Here is a 22,232-nt window from a genome sequence, read left to right on the forward strand (position 1 = left end):
TCTTTCTCCTGCTGGCGACTGGAGACTCATTTACCAGATTTCTGTGGTGACAGGTATAATAACAGGCAAGCAGGTATCTTCTACTGCATCTCTGGACACCTGCTCTGAAAGAGTTTTCTGTTCCTGCACACTGTTATTTGAACACGTGAACGACCCTTCCAAGGCAAGAGCCAGTTTTCCACAAGACAGAGTTGGTGTGACTGTCAAACTGAGGGGTGGTAAAAAAGCACTCATCCTCCTCAACTGTCTTCCAGCACTACCTTCATGAATTGAAAAATCAACAGCCTCCAATGCTTATTTCCAGTCCTGCGAAATAGAAGGCTTAAAGCAAATAGGACCTTACTGTTGTAGTACAAATAAAACCATTACACTCTGCCTATCTATTAAGATTTTAATAATACAGAGACCTGTGCATGATTGCTGTTGGTTTTCTCACTGATTTTTTTCCAGGTGAGCAAAAGGATTACTTTGCCCACAAAAACCTATATAGTAACCCAGGAAAGCAATGCAGCAGCTTTTTTAATTCTAAATGCTGAGCCACTGAAAACAAAGGGAGGGCTCTATGTACACAGCTAATTCCCAGAGACTGGTGAGACTCATGACTTGGGATCACTGCCCCCTCCAAAGCCAGCCTGAAGAGTAGAACCATAATAACAGCCTTCCACTATTTGCTCAATGGCTTTCAAACCTGTCAGTCCCTCTATCCAAAAGGCATAAAAAATTAGGCATAAAAGTCTTGGGGAAATGGTGACGAGGAAAATATGCACATCATCAGATGCTGGGACAGTCCTTAAAACAGGGGCCTGGTGTAGCTGATCCAAACAGGAGATGGGGTTGTCATGCATTCACAGCTCCACGTCCAGTTTTGCCTTCAGTAGCTCAAAGATTATGTTCACAGACTAAAAAGTGTGTGTGGAAGAGCTTCACAAACACTTTCAACCACTAGAAAACAAGTCTTCAGCAGGAGACTCAACAAGGACAGATGTTTCAAGTTTAAAGAAAAAAAAGCAACCAACCAGAACAAAGCGACAAACTTGGTCACAGTCTAAGTTGCCCCATGGAAGCAAGTTTTACAGCAGATTAAACCTCAGCTGTTGAAACTAAAGCTTGGTAAACAAGAGCCATCAGCTTCTGGATGGAACTGAAAAAAAAAAAAAATTCAGGTCACAAGCCATATACTTCAGCAAAAATCACCAGACCGTGGAACAACTTGCTGAGGGCCAGGATAGTCTTCCTGACTAACCATTTCTTTAAATCAAGTTTTGAAGTTTTCCTTGAAGGCAAATTACAGCTTGCATACAGATTTATGGGACATGGGGCTAGCCTTGGGATAATTCCTACACCCTGTACTTTTGAATTGTGACTCAAGAAGCCAAGGGGTAGGTGTGCAAAGGGGACAGGGAATGAAAGAGGAGAAGGAAAAGAAAGTAAGAGAAAGTACAGAAAAATATAGAGGGAAACAAAGAAACCATACTGATAATGAAGTAGGATGAGTAAAAGCAGCCTAGAAAGAGAAAGTGCAAGGGTATACAGTAATAAATTTATTTCTTTTAGTAGAAGATGCATGGGAGGAAGAAAAGAAATGGAACAAGAGAAAACAATGCTGTGCGAGAGACTGGGGCTGGAGAGGGGACATGGAAGGGCCACGAGGGAAAGAACTTTGTTTGCTTGTTTTCTCAGATCACTGAGTATTTCTAAAGTGAGTTTTCCATACAAGAGAACCTGGCCCCAGCTGGCCACAAGGCACTGTGACTGGTCTTGCGTTGGGTAGGCAGGACACAATGCCACATGACAGAAAAATGCTACACCTAAAAAAGCCCCCAGTCACACTCACACTCAGCCTTACAGGTGACAAATCCTTACACTTAGTGATTCCCCCGTCCCAAATGAAATGTGAAAGCAGATGCTCTTTTAAACTCACTGTATTTTTTTGTAAGCTGCCCTGACCAATGCAGCTGTTGTTCATTTACTTGTTTTGAGCTCCATGACAAGGTACAGCAGCGAAACTTTACCTGGACACCAGCTCTGTGGGGGATCAGATGTGTGCAGGTGTTGTGATCCATGCCAAAGGAAAGGAGACACCAGGTGTAGGGACACATAAGCAAGGGACTACCTAGCCAGGCTCTTTCTATTGGCTTCTTTAAGCAACAGCTACAGGATCAAGTAACAATAACCAAATTGAAAGGGTTTTGCCACATAATGGTGTATGTTCAGAACTTTATAGTCAAGAGTAGCTGAGGTGGAAAACTATATAGGACAGATCAAAATGTACTGATTGATTCATTAGGCACAGAGGATTTACAGCAGGCTGGTTTGTCTCGCTTACAGCTCTATCAATGAAACCAATCAGCCTCTCTGAACACAGTAAGAAAGTTTATTTAGGGCAGCACAGCAGCCTTCTCTCACCTCTGCTAGGCATGGGATGGTGCCTCACTGGGGAAGGTGGACAGAGGGATCAATTCCCTCACCAGATCCAAGTTTACTCCTGTCTTTGCTTTAAAAAAAAAAAAATCACATCCAGCAAAACACACGAAGAGAAAATTCTGAGTAGATAAACACTGCATAAAAGCTTACACTTACTGCAGCCAAGTACTATCAAAGGCAGAAAAAGGCAGAAAATACACAGGGCATCATACATGTACACGAAAAGCCATGAGCAAAAACTAACTTAAAGAAAATAAGCCTCCTAAAAGTCTTAGGGAAGTAAAAGCAGGCGGTTTTCGTACATCCTCTTTTGCTTCCAACTTATGTTTCATCCACACAGCTTCTTCTACTTCAGATTTAAAAAACAAAACACACACACACAAAAAGACAAAACCCCCACAATAAACACAGACATTCAAAAACATGCTTCTCTTCCTCCATCAATCCCACAGGGTCTCTTTACAAACTTGTGCAATCCTACTCTGGATCAGCTCAGCGATCCTCACACTGCATGAAGTGGTCCCAAGCAGTGTTCACTCTGGAGGTATCAGGAGGAGAGACAGAAAAAGCCCTGCTAATGTATAGATAGACTTGAATGACTCCAGAATGACTCAAGGAGAGGGGAGTAATTCTTCCTGAACACTAAAGACAGCTGGCAATTTACTCACACCCCATGCAGAAAGACTTCTGAGTGTTCAACAGCACAGTCAAAGAGATTTATTCCTTCTCGCGTGTGCCTTTCCCTGTGCTTCCAGTTGCTCTGCTCCTGGGAGCTCCATTACTTGTGTTAAAAGAGTATTCCTTTTTAATCTACCTACTGCTTTCCAGCTTAATTTCACAGCACGGTTTTTAAAATTTTAAAATCAAAGGGGAAAAAAAAAAAAAAGAAACCACAACATTTTACTGTAGGACTCTAGCACTGTCCAAGCAAGAAAGTTTTATATTTTTCCTTTATCTGTATAAACGAAGAAAGGCAAAGAAAAGAGAGATAAATGAACAGTCAAATCCTGAGAAATCAGACCTCTTATTTTTACTTCAATTTGACAGATCTGGGTCCTGCAGTAAGAATGACTGCCTTCAAGATCCACCAAAAAGATTCAATCACATCTACATGTCAGAACTTTGTTTTCACACCTCCTAGTCAGCCTCAGCATAAGGTTAGATTTTCTCTCATTCTTATTTCCCAGATGCCACAAGAGGCTAAAATGGAACAGTAGAGCCACTTCCTACCCTCAAAAACTAAAAAGAAGTGAGATGCCACTCTACATCAATCACATTCATTTATTTTGACATCATAGGAAGTAAAAGCTGTCTTATTATCCTCAGAGAAAGCAAAAATTCATATGTAAAGGCACCTTTTCCTAGGCAGGTGACAGATTTTAAAAAGAATTGCCCTGTCAGGAATACAGAACCCATAAAACAATATTAATAACTAAAGGTTAAAATATGTACTGGTACATGGAAAATACAATTACACACTGGCAGGGCATCCCAAGTGTAGCACATTCAGTGGTAAATAGATTAAGACCTCATACACACTCCAGAGGTAACATGTAAGTGCATTGTAGTGATAGGACAAGGCGCAATGGGTACAAATCAAAAGAGGGGAAATTTAGGTTAGATGTTAGGAAGAAATTCATTACTGTGAGGGTGGTGAGACACTGCAACAAGTTGCCCAGGGAAGTTGTGGATGCCCCAGCCTTGACAGTGTTCAAGGCCAAGTTGGATAAAGCCTTAGGCAACCTGGTCTAGTGGAAGGTGTCCTTGCTCACAGCATGAGGGTTGGGATTAGGTGATCTTTAAAGTTCCTCTCAACCCCTTAACATCCTATGATTCTATGATTACCATTTTTCTTTAACAAGTTCCCAGCTCCGCCTTGCTCCCCAGCACAACCATCACTTTAAAACACCAGATCCCAAACCACTTATATCAAAATGAGAAATAAGGTTGCGCAACTCTTCCTAGACAGCAGGTAACCCTGCAGCACCAGAGACCTGCGGCTGCCTGGCAGAGAGGTCCATAGGAAGCATTTCTGGCTTACCCACCACAGGGAATGCTGCTCCAGGAGCAGAGGAACCACACGCTGTCCAGATGGGTCCGGGACCTTCAGGCACAGCAGAGAAGCAGTTTCTCTGACTTCACCAACACCTTCTCCTCACACACCTCAGGCTCAGTGCCCTGAAGAACTGGCTGACTCCGCATTCATGCCTTCTCCTTAATCCAGGACTCTTCGACAGATGGAGCACCCCACAGTATCACCAGCACACGACACAGCTGGTGAGACCCTTGCGTGTTTGCACACCCTGCTGCCCCCCCAGACGTGCCCAGCACACACGAGTATGTCCAAAGATTAGGAAGGCATTGCTAAAGCAGCCAGAGCACATTCGGAGGGGAGCAACGAGCACGTCCTGACCCTCACGTGCAAACCACCCCTCACGTCCTTCACAGGCCCAGCCGCGATCTCACGTTGCTTCAAATATAAATAGTGTCTGGAAAAGTCACATAACCAGGGCAAAGTGCACAGGTAAAGCAAACACACAAATGCCCTCCGGACCTCTGACCGTTTTTCTTTTTTTTTTTTACGGTCACAAGGAAGGGTTATGATTCCTCACGAGTGCGTTTTGCCAAGTGCCAGACTCAGCTTTCCAACTTGGTGTCCTGCTGCACTGCCCAGCCTCAACCAGTGCTGCAGGCTCTGCTTTGCCTCCTTCCCAAGATAAATCCACCCCCTGGAAATATTCTCAGTCCCGTGGCCAGTGGTTTGCCATGCCATAAAGCAGCACTTCCTTGCAACCCTCAAACACAATTTGAAATATTTATAAAGCACAGATTATTTACCCATTACGATGCTATATCACACTGTCCTAACACTTTTTGATTTTTAATGTACATACCAGTGAATAGAATATATTTTGACCCATATACAGTGTACTGGCTGATTTTTAGACAAAGAAAAATAGGTAAAAATAAGCAGAACACCTTCTGAAATCCAAGTTGTTAATTACAACTGCAACTAGCATTTGATGCACCCCAAAGGAAAGAATGTTTGCTGTGCAATAACCTGGATTAAATATCATTTGAAGTGCTGGTCACTACAAAGACTGGCATGAGTTACTGATCTGGAGGGAAGGTTTCTAATTATTTAATTCTAGGCTTAAGGCTCTGCCTATTGCTTGACTATTAGAAACAGACAACTCTGCTCCTGCCTTTCTCTTGGACATGAGAAAAAACTAAGAGAAAAAGAATATATACTTTAAAAAAACCCTTCTCCCCTTCCACTGTATCCCTTCCTTCCTGGAAAGGTATTTAAAAACATTAAATGCTTACTGAAAATACTAAACAACTGAAACTATATAGACCTACATGCAAGGAGTCTTAATAAAAACTGAATCTTAGTGACCAAGTAAACTGCACCACCTTAATATCTGAGAGCCATTCAGGCATCAAGGGCAACATTCAGAGACTCCTTGAACCTTATCTGAATGTACACCATTGCAGTGACTGCTTTTCAGAGGCTGGACTTTCTCCTACTATCCACACTAATCTTTCTTTCCACAGATCAAGATGGTTGGCATATTTTCTGTTCTAAGATGTTTTGCAACTATGGCCCTTTTATCTAAGCCCAAAACACTCTTTATGATTGATAATGATGATAAAATAATTATAAAAAAGCAGCTTAATTCAGGACACATGCGAACCTTGAAATCAAGAGGACTTAAAACATATGTCTGAGAGTTTTAGTGGATAAGAGTTTTAGTGAATAACAGAAGATTGGAAAGCATAGAGGTGCAAGGAGTTTTTGCTAGGGAACAACTTTGCTCTTCACGTGACAAATATTTTTCGAAAGCTGGTAATCTCCGGAGATGTTTTCTTTTGTTTCTTTAGAACATCAGAGTTACTACAGAGCTATCACAGTGTTACAATGTATTTATGGAAGTACTGTGCTAAAGGACAGTGGGAAGCTAGGAAAAAAATAAATAAATCTCATTATACCAATCACTACCTTACTCCTTCTGCCTTGATCACAGCAGAGATATGGTATTTCACTAAAATGGGTATGACACCATGGGCCAGGAATAGGGGAGAAACCAAGCAACCAGACACTGCACTGCTCAGCTGCCTATAAACTATTTAATGCATAATAAAAAACTTGATCCCAACAACAACAAAATTACTAAGGTTTACAGCATGTGCATTTTCACAGGTATCTGTCTTTTAAGGCAGAGTATTCATACTCCTATGCACCCGCATTTTTGCGGTGTTCCTTTATTATAGATTACTCTGAGACCTTAATTTCAGGGTGATTTTAGAGTCTTACAGCCATGAAATTACATCTTCATGAGAGTCAAGTAATCTCAGACTGAATTCATACACTGAGCTAAGGGTGTATTTGCATATTGGCACTTGAAGGTTTTGGCTTTAAACACACACACAGACACTGAGTCAGGGAGATGAAAAGATGACTGAGGTTTGAGGAAAAGTCTATCCCTTATGAATGCTTCCAGTTTAATGGGCAGAGAAAATCTGCTCCTTGAAATTCTCACCAACGCTTATGGAAGCGATCTGGGTTTCTAAACATAGGTGCCAAGAGCCATTTTTGGATGTTTCCAAGACACATCCACAACATCCACACGGGACTGGCAGACGCCACACCAGACCATTGGGAAACTTATACCCTTTGAGAGTGGTGGCTCCAGGCCAGGAGAAACACTCTGGAGTGCCTAAAGGGACACTACATGTTCATTACATTGCCCCACTAGCCTCTACAGCATTTAATTAAAGCAGAGAAGATTACAACCAATTTTAGAACCAGCCTGGCCCCTCCACCCCATCCCCTTCCAGCCAGTTCATTTGGTGGATGGCCACACGATTTCAGCGTGCAGGAAAAAAAAAAGCTGCTGTCTCAATGTAAATATTTTGAATACTTTGCAGTTTGATAAATAACTGAAGAAACTTTTGAGAATAGTGACCATGAGAGGAAGAGCACATAATAACAAACCTGAGCTGCACAGAAGGCAAATAGAAGACAGCAACAGGAAAGGTCTACGGCTTTCACAACACATCAAGGGATTTATAATGCTATTTCCCTCTATTGCTTTGTGAGACATCGTGGCAGTTTCTCTTTTTACTAAAACAAAACAAAAAAAAAATAAAAAATCAGGTTCCAGTATGGAAAAGCATACATTATGAACTCAACCCCCCCAGTTTTTAGATATCAAAGACATTAACTATACACATTAACTACCTGGTATGAACACTTGACACTTTTGGAAAGTGTCTGCCTGCACAGAGCCATCCTCTTCTCCAAGGCCACTGTGATTACTAATGGGAACCACCATGATATGGTGAACAAAAGTGACATAAGCATGGTTTAGACTCCAAGTACTCTGCCTTAATTTACTTGAGTGTTTTATAAGTTTACTCTGCTCAGTGGCAGGACTTCAAATTTTGAGTTCATACTGGGAATAAAATAGGTCAAAACAAAACACGTCCATGGCTGATCTACAGAAAAAAAAAACAAAAACAAAAACATTAAGCCAAAAGGAAATGGTTTTGTTTCCCTTTGGGCTTTAATACTTTCCCCAATGCTTTTCTGTTAGTCAAAAGTACATTTAATACAAAACAGAAATTAGCATTCAGGAATCTGAAATGAAACCATGTCAGAAAAGCCAATTTTTACCAATGGGGAAAGATCACTGGTAAAAATTAGTTTGAACACTTCAATTCTTCCAAATTCTATTGTGAGTAGTGCCCAGCAACTAAAACATGCCCATACAAAATGAATCAGCCTCGACTGAAATTTGATTTTTGACCCGATTACATTCTTCTTCCCGAAATAACCTCTCAACAAACAGCTAAAAAGGCTGCAGTCAAGAACTGGCCAATATAACCAGAATCTTTAGCGAGTTTGCACAGCTCCCTCCTCTCGCAGAAACTATCACTTCCAGCACAAGAACTGCAAAGCTGTCTCTGCTAAGTTAACATCTGAACAAGTTTTAACACAAGATTTCTACATAAATTATGACTGCATCCAGACCCGAGGCAGAAAAGTAGGACTCTCGAGAAAAGGAAGAGATAACGCATCTTAAAAAAATGGGCAGCAGCTCTTAAATGCCTATGAGAGCCTCTTGCCCTCTGACATGGCAGCACAAAGTGCCTCAGTGGAGTAAAGGGGGGAAAGAAGCAGCAGAAACAACTCCACGAATTCCTGGCGGAGAATATAAAAAAAATTTGACAAACAGCAAATTCAAGATGTGGCAGATCCCAACAAGCAGTAAGTGAGGCCAGGAGAGATGCGCTGCAGGGATCTGGAACAAGACAAGGCAACAGGGAGTCCCAAAAAGTGACAGCTTGAACAGATCAATCTCCACAGGCCCTCAACACTCCCACCCACCCACTCCTCTCTTTCGACCCAGACCACTCCCTAAACCCCCTGGTTTATAGATTAAATAAAGGCAGCATCTGCCCAAATGTGGACCTGTGACATTCAGGTCTGCTGGTTGCCTACACAATGTGTTCAGGAGACAACAGTAGCTCCCACTCCACAGCAACATAACATAAATCCCAGAAAAACCAGGAATAGGTAAAAGCCATTTTCATTCCCTTCATGCTCCTCCTCTTTCCGCTCTTTTCCCCATATACATCCAGTATAAAAGAAAAATGGTTAGAGATACAAAAAGAAAACCTGGTCTAAGTCCACTGGAAGCACAGAAATGAAAAACACAAAGATTAAACATTACTACTTCATCTGTCGTGCAGCGCAGCGTTAAACTTACCTGCTCATTACTGTAATTTGGCAACTGATTCTAAATCCTTAAAAAAGTGCCCTGACAAAACCCACAATAAGTGGGATGAAACAAGGAAGAGGAGGAGGAGGAAGAGGAGGAGGTGAACAAGAGAAAATTATACCAAAAGATCAAGATAAGTTGGAGATGCATGAATTCACCTGTCTGAGAAGATCCACCCTCTTCTAGAGATGACATGCAAGTTAAAGTCTCAAGCATAAAAACCTCAGTGGAGGAAAAAAATCCCTACTTTATAACCAAGTTGTAGGTGCTTGACACTGCTGGAACTTGTTGAACACAACTGCTGTGAGACAGACACCTCAGCAGAGAGGACCCGAATCAGTGCAGTGGGGGTTTTAATTTGTGTAACAGTTATTTGCAGGTTTAGAAGCACATGGCTAATGAGGACTCACTGGCTACCCGAGGCAAACATAAGAGCAGGCTTTCTGCTGCTCATGCCCTCTCACACATGTAATTCCATCAGGTCTGTGACCTCCAAATACTATATTATCTGCAAGAGGCGGAGTCTTTCAAGACAGAGGGTCCATTTACCTAACGATGACATCCAAAATGCTTCCAGTGGACAGAACCTCATCTTAACGTTGTTCTGGAATTAAGGGAGAAACATAGCAGGGCTCCTCTCTCATAAGAGCATCTGGCATTTTAAAACCTAGCACATTACAAATTCCCCCAACAGCTTTTGAGTCATTCAGCAGAGGCTCAATTTATCTTAGTTCTGTTTCTCCTACCTAGGCACAGGCTCCATACTCAGTGACGGGAAGACTGAACTTCCTTGTGGCCATAAGGAGGCAAGTTGTGTCTCATTTACATGAGAGATACACACACTTTGGATGAGTTTTTCAGACACAGCTGACGACAGCTCAGCACTGCTGAGGTTACACACTGGCCATTGCTGGGGGAGAGAACTCAAGGAACAAGATGCTCCACATTTCCTTGCGTGGACTGCCTGTGTTTTACCAACACACAAAGACCATATGTCCTGCCAAATAATTTTAGGCATACCACGCATAAAAAGAAATCATTTCAGGAAGCTGGATGGTATTTCTTTTCTGTTCACACAGAGTGACAGACCATCACAGTCCATAAATTTTCTGGTACTTTGTCTCAAATACTTGCTAGCAAAGCATTTGTCAGTACAGGCAGCCAGGAACTTGACTCAGATTTTAATTCACTGCTAATCATTCTGCAGAACTACTTCAGCACCCACCAGGTTCGTGCAATGGTTGCAATACCAAAAAGGCAAGCAAGACTGTGTTGTAGAGAGAACCAGCACTTGCATTTAAATTCTGTGGGCACATACTGGCCACTGCTGAATGAGGTTTACCCGGCCTTTCAGCTTTTGTTTAGTGCCCTCCATGCATTCCTGGTAATTACAGCTTCTGGCCAGAGGGACTCTAAGGTACTTTGGCTGGTCATCAGGAATTAATTTTGTGCCACAGAAACTCACTGAGAGCCAAATGGTTGAAAAAACAGCAAACCAAAGGCAACCAGCACCGTGGTCATTCTGGTAGCTGAGTTCAGGCACCAGTTTTGAAGCAACATCTCCAAGGCTTTGCTCTACCTTCTGCATGGAACACACATGAATTGCGAGTGAATTGTTTCACACACTCCAAGAGGAAGTTATGAAGCAGCCACTAATTGAGAGGACTTCTTGTCAGAAAAGCAAAAATACCAATATCCTTCCCAGGGTCACTCGGTCTGACACACATAATGATCAGTGTTGCCTTGTGCTGGAATTCACAGCATATGAGGCTCCTGGAGTGGAGCAGGCTCAGAGCATAAGTCTCTACCAAAATAAAACTGAGTGTCTGCAGCCAAAGGAGATTTCAAAATGTCACCTAACCCAGCTGCCCCCAACCTTTGTCAGTAAAGTTTCTCCATCACCTTTTACTTCTCCTCTTCATCATGACCACTAATTTCTTGTCCCCCACTCCCTCATATCTTTTATCTTTTTTTTTTTTTTTTTTTTTGCACAGCAACATAAGGGATGAGCAGGGAAGGCCAAAACTTACAGGTTTTGGATCGCCCCTGCCCCTTGTCCACATCTCATAAAGGTACATTTCCCACCAGGGATCCTGCACCCCAGTCCCCAGTGCAGAAGCCCCAAACCCCAACTCTTCCCCGGCATCTGCCAGAATCTTTTCTTTTTTGAGTTCCTTCCAGCAACATGGATTTTACAACTCCCATTTGGCAGCAGAAAGTGTTTTCCAAAGTTTTCCGACTCTCCATTCTGCATCCTAAATCCCTAACTTGTCTTCTCTACAGCAGGCACAGACAGCAATTCACTCCTTTCTCCTCTTGCAGCAGGCTTCCACGTGTTCTCTACGTAGAACTATATTGATTCTTTAAATCTTCCTTTTGGTAATGTTTCCTAGACATCTCTGAATTTTTTCCACTCAATTTTTCTTACAACTTTGTCCACAGGAAAAGGTGTTTCTTAAAAAGCAATACTTCCAGGTGCATGCCACAGTCCAGCTCATGCCAAGGAAAACCATCTTGCAGGGGGGTGTGCGTGTGTGTCCCCATCTGGGGTGCTTGATTTTTTCCTTTTGGGGTCAGAGAGAAGGGAAGGGTTTGGGGTTCTTGGGCTGTTTTGTTTTTTGGGTTTTTTTCAATCACCTAAGACTGACTCACATTCAGGTTTCAAACTGCTAAGTGGAAGCACTATATTTTTTGTTATTATCAAAACAGAAATACAAGCAACTCTAGAGCTTTCTTTCCCCTTAGATGTTTTGCCACTCACTGTGTTAATGAACAGCATTAAATAAAAGACTCCAGAGCAAATACAGAGGCACAAATGAATGTAGGCAATGGTATGACCAAAAATTGAGGCAGCTGTGGTTGATTTTCTTCAAAGAGGAGGATCAAGAGTATCAGCGGACAGACTCCTCCACTCCAGACTAAACTGCAACCCCACTAGAAATGATGGTGCCAACCTTTTTTTCAGTGTTGATGGTCCTGCTGAACTGGGGAAGAGCAAAGAGCCAACTAGATGGGAAGTTAAGCAGCCAGTTTTCTCTGATCTCTGACAAAATGCTCCTACCCAGGAGTACTCCACTATTCCACTACTCCCTTTGCTGGATCAGGCAGAAACCTAAACACGGAAGAACACGGCTCCATTTCCTCTTTAGGGCCCCAGATCTCAGGAAAGTTAATGCTGACCAAGAAGAAAAGAACAGGCCTGCGGGAGAAGGAGGGCAGGGGAGGGGAAAGGAAAGCTCTAAGTTGGTTTTTTTAGGTCACCCAGTAAAACCAAAGCATCTGTGTAATGCTGCAAGGTTCATATTCAGAACTAAATTCATGAGGTTCAGAAAGGGAGCTTCCAAACACCACAGCATGCTTCAGACCACTCTTAGTGCTTTTTGGCCTGAACCCACCACCTTAAAAGCCAGCAATTTTTTCACCAAGCCCACCTCTCCCACCTACCTCCCTGTCAAAGGGCAACGATATAACAGGCATTTCTCACCAAACAAATTAAATCCACTCTTTCTTGAAGGAGAAAGGTCAAGACGATGAGGGCACCACACTTTTAAAAAGGACATTAAAAAATAATTATGCTAAACCACGTGTCAGCACAAATTAAAGAGAGACAGGAAAATGCCTCCTTTCAACTCGCTTAAATATTCAATTAAAAAAGTCATCTAGGCAAAGTCTTGTTAAAATAAACCAACTAAGGAAACGCTTGTTAAACCAACCTGAAACCCACGTTCTTTTTGGATGTTCCTTCATTGAGAAGGAAGTCTTCACTCTGCCATCACAAAACCAATCATGTCCTCAAAGGGTGTGCCTTCCTTCACGGCAGCAGTGAGTGGTGTGAGGAGCAACCAGTGCTGATTTCCTACGTGCCACCAAGCGCGGTAAAGCTTCTGCCAGCCTCCCTTGTACAGAAACACATCCTCCTCCTTCCTCAGGCCCAGCCAGCCAAGTTATCCACAGATAACCCTCCACAGTAGTTCACAGCTTCCTCTGGGATCCACCAAGACAGCTTTGGAATTGGTGTCAGAAGAATTAGTGCAGATGGACGTAAAGCACAGCCTTTCCACCCGCAACGCCTTGCAGGAAAACCGAAGGTTCAGCCTTCGGACCAGACCTACCATATGGGTGCTTGACAAAACCTTGAGATCACTGCACTAGTAGAAAACGTTTAAGGTTTAGGACATGAAAAAAAATTGATGAAATAAAAACAATGCCAGAAAAAAAACAAAACAAAACAACAAAATAAAAGGATAATACCACTTTCTTTTGTTGCAGAGAAAAGTAGAGGCTCTCTACCTGAATAAGGCTCATAGTGGGTTGCATACAGAAGGTCCTGTTATTTCAATGATGAACACTCTCTATCTGTTTTTTACTGTGAAATGTAACCAAGATGATGCTGTGAATGCTTCAGGACTCATCACCACTACTTTGGTCAGCTCTTCTTCCCCCGTATGATATTGCTTCTGAAAAGCCAATACATCACTTCACAGTGTACCAGAGCATGCCAGAAAAAATATAGTACACAGACTAAAATGAAACCTTTCAGTGAAGCTTATTTCTTTATTGGTAAGTTGCTGGCAAAAGCTTCAAAGTTTTAAAAAAAAAAAAAAAAAAAAGAGAAGTACCATCTAGAGGGCTTTGGTATAGGCACAGCTGCAGCCACAAGAGCTTGTCAGCAATATATATCTAACAGCATAAGGATACATACATATTTAATGGACATATCTTCATTCTAAGACTACATGCTCCAAAAACTTTTACCATAAATTAAGTGACAGTCCTCAATTTGCAGCCACGGCTACAGCTGCAACAAGTAAGCTGAAGCAATGCCATTTTTAACCAAGGTTTTCATTTCAAATGCAAGGCTGAATGCCCTTCTTAGGGCTCAGCAGGACCCAGGCAGCAAAACATCTGCACCAGGCCAGAGCCAAAGTCCCATCTCACGACATGTCCCTGGCAGCAGACAGCAAATGATGGTCAGGGAAGAGCAGAGGACCAGGGTAAGTGCACTGTGACCCTGCTGCTGCCTAACGTCCCAGTATCTGGTGATCTGCATCCAAGGAACTTCAAGGCAGAAGTGCTTCTGCCTTCTTAAGTTCAGCTTAAGACCCGCTGCTATAAGGTTGCTGGGTAATGAAGGCAAACTCTGTCCTTCCAGAGTGGGCAGAAGGAGAGGGTTCACTGAGTGTTTTCTGATGAGTATTTGGACAGAAAAGCCTGAAAGGAATCCAGCAGTGTTTGGCAGTGATAGGTCTTGTACCATCACAGAAGGACACTGGAGAAAAAACACGACCGGAGAGTTAAGCCAGACAGTTCAGCTTCCATCGTCAGAAACAACTTGACTTGAGACAACAAAGCAAACTGAATTACTCAAAGTACATCCTATTTCAGATTAAACCATCTCAGTTCTTAAAGAAAGCACACAAACATCCTTGCCACAGTATGAAATACGTCTGTTTTCAAGTAGTTGTCCTCTCCACGGGTAAGAGCGATACCGGAAGCAAATTCAACGTGAAAACCATTTACGAGTTTCAGAAAAGTTAATTATGAGCAGAGACTGCTAAAAGGCATAACACTCTCCCCCTGCCATGGGCTGGCCAGGAAAGCAAAAGCAAAAGACAAGATAAAAAAAAAAAATCAAAATTCCCAAAGCCACCTCAATCCCATGACTCCAGAGATAACATTTCACTGGAAATGGAGATGAATAAGGATCTGGAATCTGGATCAAATTCCCATTGCTACTTATACTTTTAGCTAAATGTACTTTATAGGCAAAGTAAATTAAAAATAAAAAAAACCCACACCTTGAAATAAATACAGGTGAGAGCCTCATGCTCCCTAGGAAGAGAGGGGTCCTGCCCTCTGTACTGTGAGTAACCTCAGGAAACAGTCTGAGGAACCAGAGATGTCACGTCTGCTGTGGCCACCAGAAGGAAAAACAACATTGCTCAGTGGGTGGTTTGGGTCACAGCCTCTTCACTGACTTCAGGAAATTAAAAGCTTTCTTTCCCTTTGCTTTCAGCCCTCTTACAATTCAAACTTGGCTGGCTATACAGTTAATAACCCAAGTGCCATAAGCACCAGAGATGTGAGAGGAGAAATTCAGCTCAGAGAGGCTGTTAGGGAGACCAAGACTTCAGAAAGGTACTTGGAACAAGGGGTCCCACAGAGAAGTACATGATTTGCAGCATAATGTTGGGTCAATCAGTCACAACTACAGCTGGGAGATGAGCACTTGTATTAGGCATTAAAGGTGTGTCAAACCTACAGTCAAACCTCCTATCTCTGCTCAGATGGGAGAAAAAAGTTCACACCAAAACCTGCTGGAAGGTTTCCAGCCAGGTTAGTGGGTTTAAAACCCCACTTTTATCAAACACACTGATTGTAGTTGTGTTATTTAACAGTTCATCAAAATTTGGGTCCATAGGCAGTCTAGTCTATATCAGTACCAGGAACCTGAAGGCTGACCTAGCCAGGGAAGACTGAAAACTGATAACACTAAAGCATGATATGAATTATGTCAAGAGGAAAAACAGGCTGCTTTTGAACCAGCACGCAACGCACAACATTTCCACCGTCGTGTTCCCCTGAAAAGACCAAATCTGCATTTGAAGTACCGACAACTTTGAATCTTCAGGGGAAAAAAAATAAAGCGTTCTTTGCGCAGAGTCAAGCTTAGGCAAATCTTGCAGCAGTAATTACAGACACTGCCTCCCCAAGCCATCTGCTGTGGCTTTTATAACTCCTGGAAGGGCAGCAGGCAGAGCTGGTGGAGGAGAAGAGGAGACACACATCTCTCAGCAGCCAAAGCCAAGCTGCGCAGAAAAGCTGCGACACCGGTCAGACCCAAACAGGAACTTACGTCCTGGTTATCCAAACCTCCTTCAGCTGGCAGATGCTGCTGGTGTTCATGTAACAGCTGGTTCTGCAGCCTTTTCAGATAAAAGGGAGTTAGGAGGTCAACCTTGAGGCAACTCATCATCCTAAGCAAGCCCAGCCTGGCACTACTCCAGTGGGAAGCGTCCGACCAGGACCTCATCCCATTAATGAGCAAACTTGTGCTCTGAGTAATGCAACTTTCACATGCAAAAGAACATTACAGACACCAGCAAGGCCAACAGCTCCACCCATCCAACAGCTCCAAGAAGCGAGGCCAGTAACATGGTCTGAATAATTTAGAACAAGCTAAATCCATCCTTTATCAGGACACGTAAGTTCCAGCCTGATGTTGATGACCACTTCATCTGCAAAATGTTTTCATCAGCACAGTTACAGCCAGAAGAGGCAGCAAGACACACTCACCCTAACCCTTGCTCACACAACCACATGCTTTCAGGAACAGGCCAGGCCCCAGGCACGCTGCAAAACCCACTGTCCTAGTACAGCTGGAGACAATGCCGATTAATTGTTTTGCCATCCATACAAAATTACTACAATACTCACTTCATAGGGTTGTCACAAGGATTATTTAACAGCTCTGAAGAGCTTTGAAGAAGAAATAGAGGCTATTGTTCTGAGAACCATAGAATCGGGAACAATCTCACATGAATTTTGCATGACTGTGCATGTGTGACAGTTGCAGCACCAACAGATTATTTTTCTCCACAAAAAACCCCGAAAACCTTACAGTAGTAGTTCATTTACTGTGGGCAACACTTTAGTCAAAAATGTATTTTGTTTTGCTTGTTAATATATCCTAAATAGCTATCAACTTTGACTATTTAATTAATAGATTCAGGTGCTGTTTCTAGTCTCTCTTAATTAAGGGAAACATCGCATTTTTTACAAAGAACTCAGGCTGTCAGGGCTTCTAGCACGCACACTATAATTACCTAAGTATTGCCAACACACAAGAACAACAAGAGGGGAGAGAAAGGAACTAAAAATTTGACTGAAACCTCTTTTAATTTACAGCAAATTAGAAAGTCCATCTGCATGGAGAAGAGGTGCTACACACAGAAAGATTCCAATGTCACACTGCTTATGCCTGACCATTAAAGAAGTCTTAACATTGATGCAGAAACATTGTAAAGGTTTTTAATAGGCTTTTTTTTTTTCATGAATACACAGGCATTGGATTTTAAGTGCTCTGCCATGCACTCAAATCCACCTCATCTGTATGGAAAACTTCTACCATTTCACTCCAAATGTATAAGGAATCTTTATGCCCTTTCATTCTCATAAAGCACAGGGAGATCAACATCTGCCTCAAGTATAAGCATTTTCTTTTTTTCCTCAGCAGTCTCAAACTCCAGCAGTAATCACAATTAGGCAAAGAGGTTGTACCCAGAGCAAAGTCGATTTGGCTGAAAAAAAATACCATTTCCACTACACAAAACTTCAAATGATCTTTAAACTCTTCGGGACATAAACCACATCTTTTGTTTGGAAAGCAAACGCCACGTCATTGATACTACTGCAAGATAAATTGCAGTATTAAGACTAGTCAGCACACCAGCGTTCATTCCCCATCCAAGAGGAAACAAAGTTTCTTGTCTTCTTTATTTCATCCTAGTTCTCTGCCCAGGAACCGGAACCTATGGGTGCACAAAAAATGCAGCATTGCAAGTAGCAAGTTTCACAGAGCCTAGGTCCCAAGTTCCCAATTCCTAAGGGAGGCAGCATTCCAAAATTAAGGGCCTGCTCTCCCTACAAGTGATATGCCTTGGAACAGCAATGGGACTGGGGAGGTGTCTCAGAGATCAACAACTCCAGGAAGGTCAGGGTGCCAAGACAACACTGGACCCCTCACAAAACACAGGCATGAAACAGAAAAGTGAGTCTGATTGTCTCCTTTGCCTGTCAGTCTGGTGGGAAGCATCCTCATGTAGTCTGAGCTGTGCACCATTTCAGTACAGCTTTCCTTGCCTTTTCCCTGTAAGATATCATAATCTCCACCTAGCACTTCCTCAGTTATGCAGCAGGCTAACCTGGCACAGCTGGTCCAAAAAACTGTCCCAAAACTGTTTGGGTTTTGCACGGGTTTACAGTCAAAAAAAAAGGAGCCCCTGTGGCTCTCAGTCCCTTTTTACAACATTGAATACCTGTTTGGACAAGGACAAGAACTTAAGGTTCCTGCTTCCCAAGACAAATATTTCATCTACTAAACTGCACAGTTGTGCTGGTTAGACAGCTAAAGGTACAGACCCAGCAGAAGGAGGAGATACTGTGAAGGATCCAAAGGTAGCACTCATAGATTGATCTTTACAAAAAAGACCAGCATTTCTTTCATCTTTGCTATAACTTGTGTGTAACACCTCTAAGCGCTCAGCTGCTCATCACTGTCATGTTCTGCATACTCCTAAATGTGTCCAGACTCAAAGGCAAAGAAAATTTTAGGTAAATCATAAGTATATACTGATTTTAGAAGCATAAAAAAAGGTTCACTTCCCTTTTAACCATTTGAAATTTGGATCGTTGCAATTAATTAACCAATACAGGAAACAGATTATTGGCTTGGTGCACCACCAAACAAAACACTTCCTAAATTATCCTAATTTTACCTACAGGTGCCTGTGTCCTAGTGATAATCAATCCCCCAACTCAGGTGCTGACTCACACTTGGAAACCTGACCATGATCATGCATCAGATGGCAAACTGGTTTTCATGTAATACATTTAAGAGTATGTTCATCAAACACACAACAGAAGCCTTGGGATTATTATTTAATGTTATTTAAAGTTGGTTAATACCAGAAGTAAACAAGAAATTTGGATAAAAGTGTCACATATCTCTCTATTCCCTTCCTTTTAGTTTTACTAAAAAAGATGCTAGCAATTACTTATTAATTCTAGCTCTTATTAAGAGCTACCCACAAGCAAGATCTCCCTGGTGCTATCCTGAAATGCAAGTGAAGACAGAGAATACTTATTACTGGTGGTTCAGCACCAGAAGGTAGTGAAACAGTCTGAGACACAAGGAAATTTTGAGTTCCCTTTGTTTTTTGTCATTTCTTTTGTTCTTCATCTCCTGATACTCAAGGTACCAATTGCCTAGTCACCTGGTCTTTGTTCAGGCACTGACTGTAATGAGACTATACGTGCACCAACACTCAGTATGAACATTAAAAAAAAAAACCACCACTGAAAAAAATGGCCATTTTTAGCCACTGCAGATGATAACTATGTTTCTTCATCAGTACCTTGGCCATTCCCTCCAGAATTATGGTCTCATGAGCCAGAGAAGCAAGACTGAACGCAACCTTTCTTGGTTTTTTATTGTATTTGCATAGAGTGCAGAAGCAACTTACCATAATTTATGGCTACTGTAAATTTTGTGTAGGTGAACTCATTACAGTTAACAGCAATACTTTATTCACACCGGTTCCCCACAAAATGTGAGCCTCAAATCCAATTATTCCGTAATAGTTTTGTAAGTAAACAAAACACCATTTAGGATTTGAAAACAATACATCTTTCTGCTAACCGAGGCAGAAAGGAAAAAAAACAACAAAACACCGAAGCTAGCACAGGACTATGCAACAATTTCATTTTGTAAGAAGATTATCACAGAGCAGAAAGCTTTAGCTCTGGCTGAGAAAAGAACATATACTCTGTGCTAGTAGAGTTCCCTGTATTTGTAAGTGGAATTTTGTTCTGTTTGTTAATGCACCTCTTCAAGAGACAAAAGAAACCACACAGGGAAAAGGAAATAACATTCTTACTTCTGTCCAGCATCACCTCGACTAAAACCCATTCTGATTTCAGCTCTTTTCAGGTACAACTTGCACATTTTCGACAGAGCTATCTGCAATGCACTGTGAAAATGCACTACAAAGTTTTGATAAGTGGTCCTGCCATTTTAATCATGCTCAGCAGGGACAATCTGGTCAGGTGTTTTCCCTGTGCTTGTTGAATTCAAGCTATATTTGGAGACCAACTGTTCTCTGTCCTGCTTTCTCCAACTAAGTGTGTGCATAAGGGTGGAGAGGTGAAGGTGGGAATTAAGAGAGAAAGAGAAAATGAGACTCTCTTAAGAGTACATAAGACGGCCCTTAAAAAAGGCCAAAAAAGGTACTGACAGTAATGCACTTAATTTTAATTGTGAAGGTTCGGTAACAATAGATGTGAAAGGGAAGAAGACTAGAGTACACAGAAGGGAACCAAAAGCCAAGGTTTCTGTGAAAGTTACAGGAAAGACCAGAACACTTACGATTAAAATCCAAGGTTCAGACATGTTCACGGCACAAGGAGCTCTGTAACAGCCCAGTGCTCGCTGCTGCAAAGCAAGTTCACTGCAGGTCACAACTACAACTCCATTTAACCACATCATCTCATACAATGTTGCAAGAAAATGAATGGAAACTGTACAAGTTCTACTGGTTGTAGAAACAAACTTGGAAAAAGAACAAAACAGATATACCTATCTGTGATTACACTGAACATCATCCAAACGACCCGTAGTTCAAGCAGAGTCTCAAGTGAAGAGCGTCACCACAAAAGAAACAGTGCCAAGACAAGTGGAGAGCTTTCCACTCTGCTCCCAAACATGCTTGTACATATCAGCAATTCACTGATGGCAAACATGCCATCTTGGACGCCAGCCTATTTCCCTTAGAGTGGGAGAGGGGAAAGGCCATGGAGTTTATTTTGGACTTGAAATTAATGAGTGAGATAAAATGATGAGCTAATGAGATTATTATTGCTTTGAAGAATGAGCAGCGAGATTACTGGAAACTCTGTCATATCTGCTCTCTGCCTAATCAATGAGGAAATATGAAGATTCAAAGAAGAAAAAATACTGGAGGGGAAGAATAGACAAGTGCAGCATCAAACAGGTAACACTCAGTCTCAACAAGAAATTCCCTTAGAATACAGTGCACTAAAGGCTATAAGGGGATAATCAGCATGCTTATTGATTTAGATGCCTGCACATTAGGTTAGCACCTTAATAAATCCATCAGCATCCTCTGAACAGAATCCAGGCATAACAGCATCCCATTTGGTTGCCGTTCTCAGATCAATAGGGTTTGCTCTTCTCCATTTTGCACTCGCAAGCCGTGCACCCAGGTACAGCCCGGCTCTCCTGAAACGGGCTGTCCTTCTTTCTTTCTTTTTGTTTTAAACCACTCTCCCACTTTTCGCCGATCCATCCATCCATCCATCCATCCTTCCTTCCTTCCTTCCTTCCTTCCTCCCACCCTCCCCTGGCGCTCGGCGGAGAGCCCAGCCGCCCTCCCTCCCAGCAGCGAGCCGCCAGCCTGCGCCTCCCGGGACGGCGTCCATCTCACCCCGGACGGGCAGGACGCGTTTCCAGCCGGGACCATTGTGCCCTTCCCCGCACCGCCGCCGTCCCCCGGTCCCCCCACCCTCCCTCCCTGCCCCGGGTACCGCCCGCCGGCGCACAAAGCGCAGCGCCCGCCGGCGGCACCGGCACCGCCGGACCGAGCCGGGCTGGGCCCGGCAAGGCTCCTCCCGAGCCGCCGCAGCAGGGGCGGCGCGATGGGGCCTTTCCGAGAGGGGCTCCCGGTCGAGCCCCCCAGGGTGCAGGAGCGCCGAGCGGGGGATGCTGCCCCGGCCGCCCCGGGTCCGCCGCCCGCCTCCCCTCTCCGCATCCCGGCGGAGCGGCACCAACCTGCAGTCCCCGCCGCCGCCTCCTCCTCCTCCTCCTCGGGGAGAGCCGGAGCTGCCTGTGCCCGCTTCAGCCTCCAGCCCCCGGCGGCGGCGGGCTGGCTGCCCTCGGGAGGCGGGGAAGGGGCGAGCGGGGCGGGCGGCTGCGGGAGCGCCGCTCATTGAGTGCGGCAGCCCCAGCTGTCGCCGCCGCTGCTGCTGCTCCCCGCAGCCGCTACTTCCTGTGCGGCGACGGTTCAGTTCCTCCCGGGCCGCTGGGGGCAGGAGAGCCGGGGGGCGGAGGAGGAGGAGGAGAGGAGGGGGAAGGTCGGGTCAGATAGCGGGGGCGGCAGCGGGGCCGCCGCTGCTCCTCCCGCCCCGGCGCGGCTCCGCCCCGCACAGCCCGGCCGGGGCTACGCGCTGCCCGCGCCGCAGCGGGACGCGATGCGGAGGAGCCGCCCGCTCGCCCTCCGCGCC

At 43.6% G+C, this 22,232-nt stretch overlaps 1 protein-coding gene across 4 annotated transcripts in view; it reads right to left on the minus strand.

Annotated features, from left to right (window-relative positions):
- AGPAT3 (1-acylglycerol-3-phosphate O-acyltransferase 3) overlaps positions 1–21,993 on the minus strand; it is an 89,894-nt gene extending 67,901 nt beyond the window's left edge. For 2 of the 4 annotated variants that reach the window (XM_027742003.2, XM_039380191.1), the window contains exon 1: positions 21,781–21,993. The gene's annotated coding sequence lies outside the window, so the exon portion shown is untranslated. Of the gene's footprint in view, positions 1–4,469; positions 4,741–21,780 lie in introns of those variants that run through there. The other 2 variants (XM_027742000.2, XM_027742004.2) reach the window with 2 other exon arrangements.
- Positions 21,994–22,232: the final 239 nt, after the last annotated feature.

The sequence above is a fragment of the Pipra filicauda genome, unplaced genomic scaffold (assembly GCF_003945595.2).
Source record: "Pipra filicauda isolate LSUMZ 115617 unplaced genomic scaffold, ASM394559v2 scaffold18_size4552066_pilon, whole genome shotgun sequence".
Taxonomy (NCBI): domain Eukaryota; kingdom Metazoa; phylum Chordata; class Aves; order Passeriformes; family Pipridae; genus Pipra; species Pipra filicauda.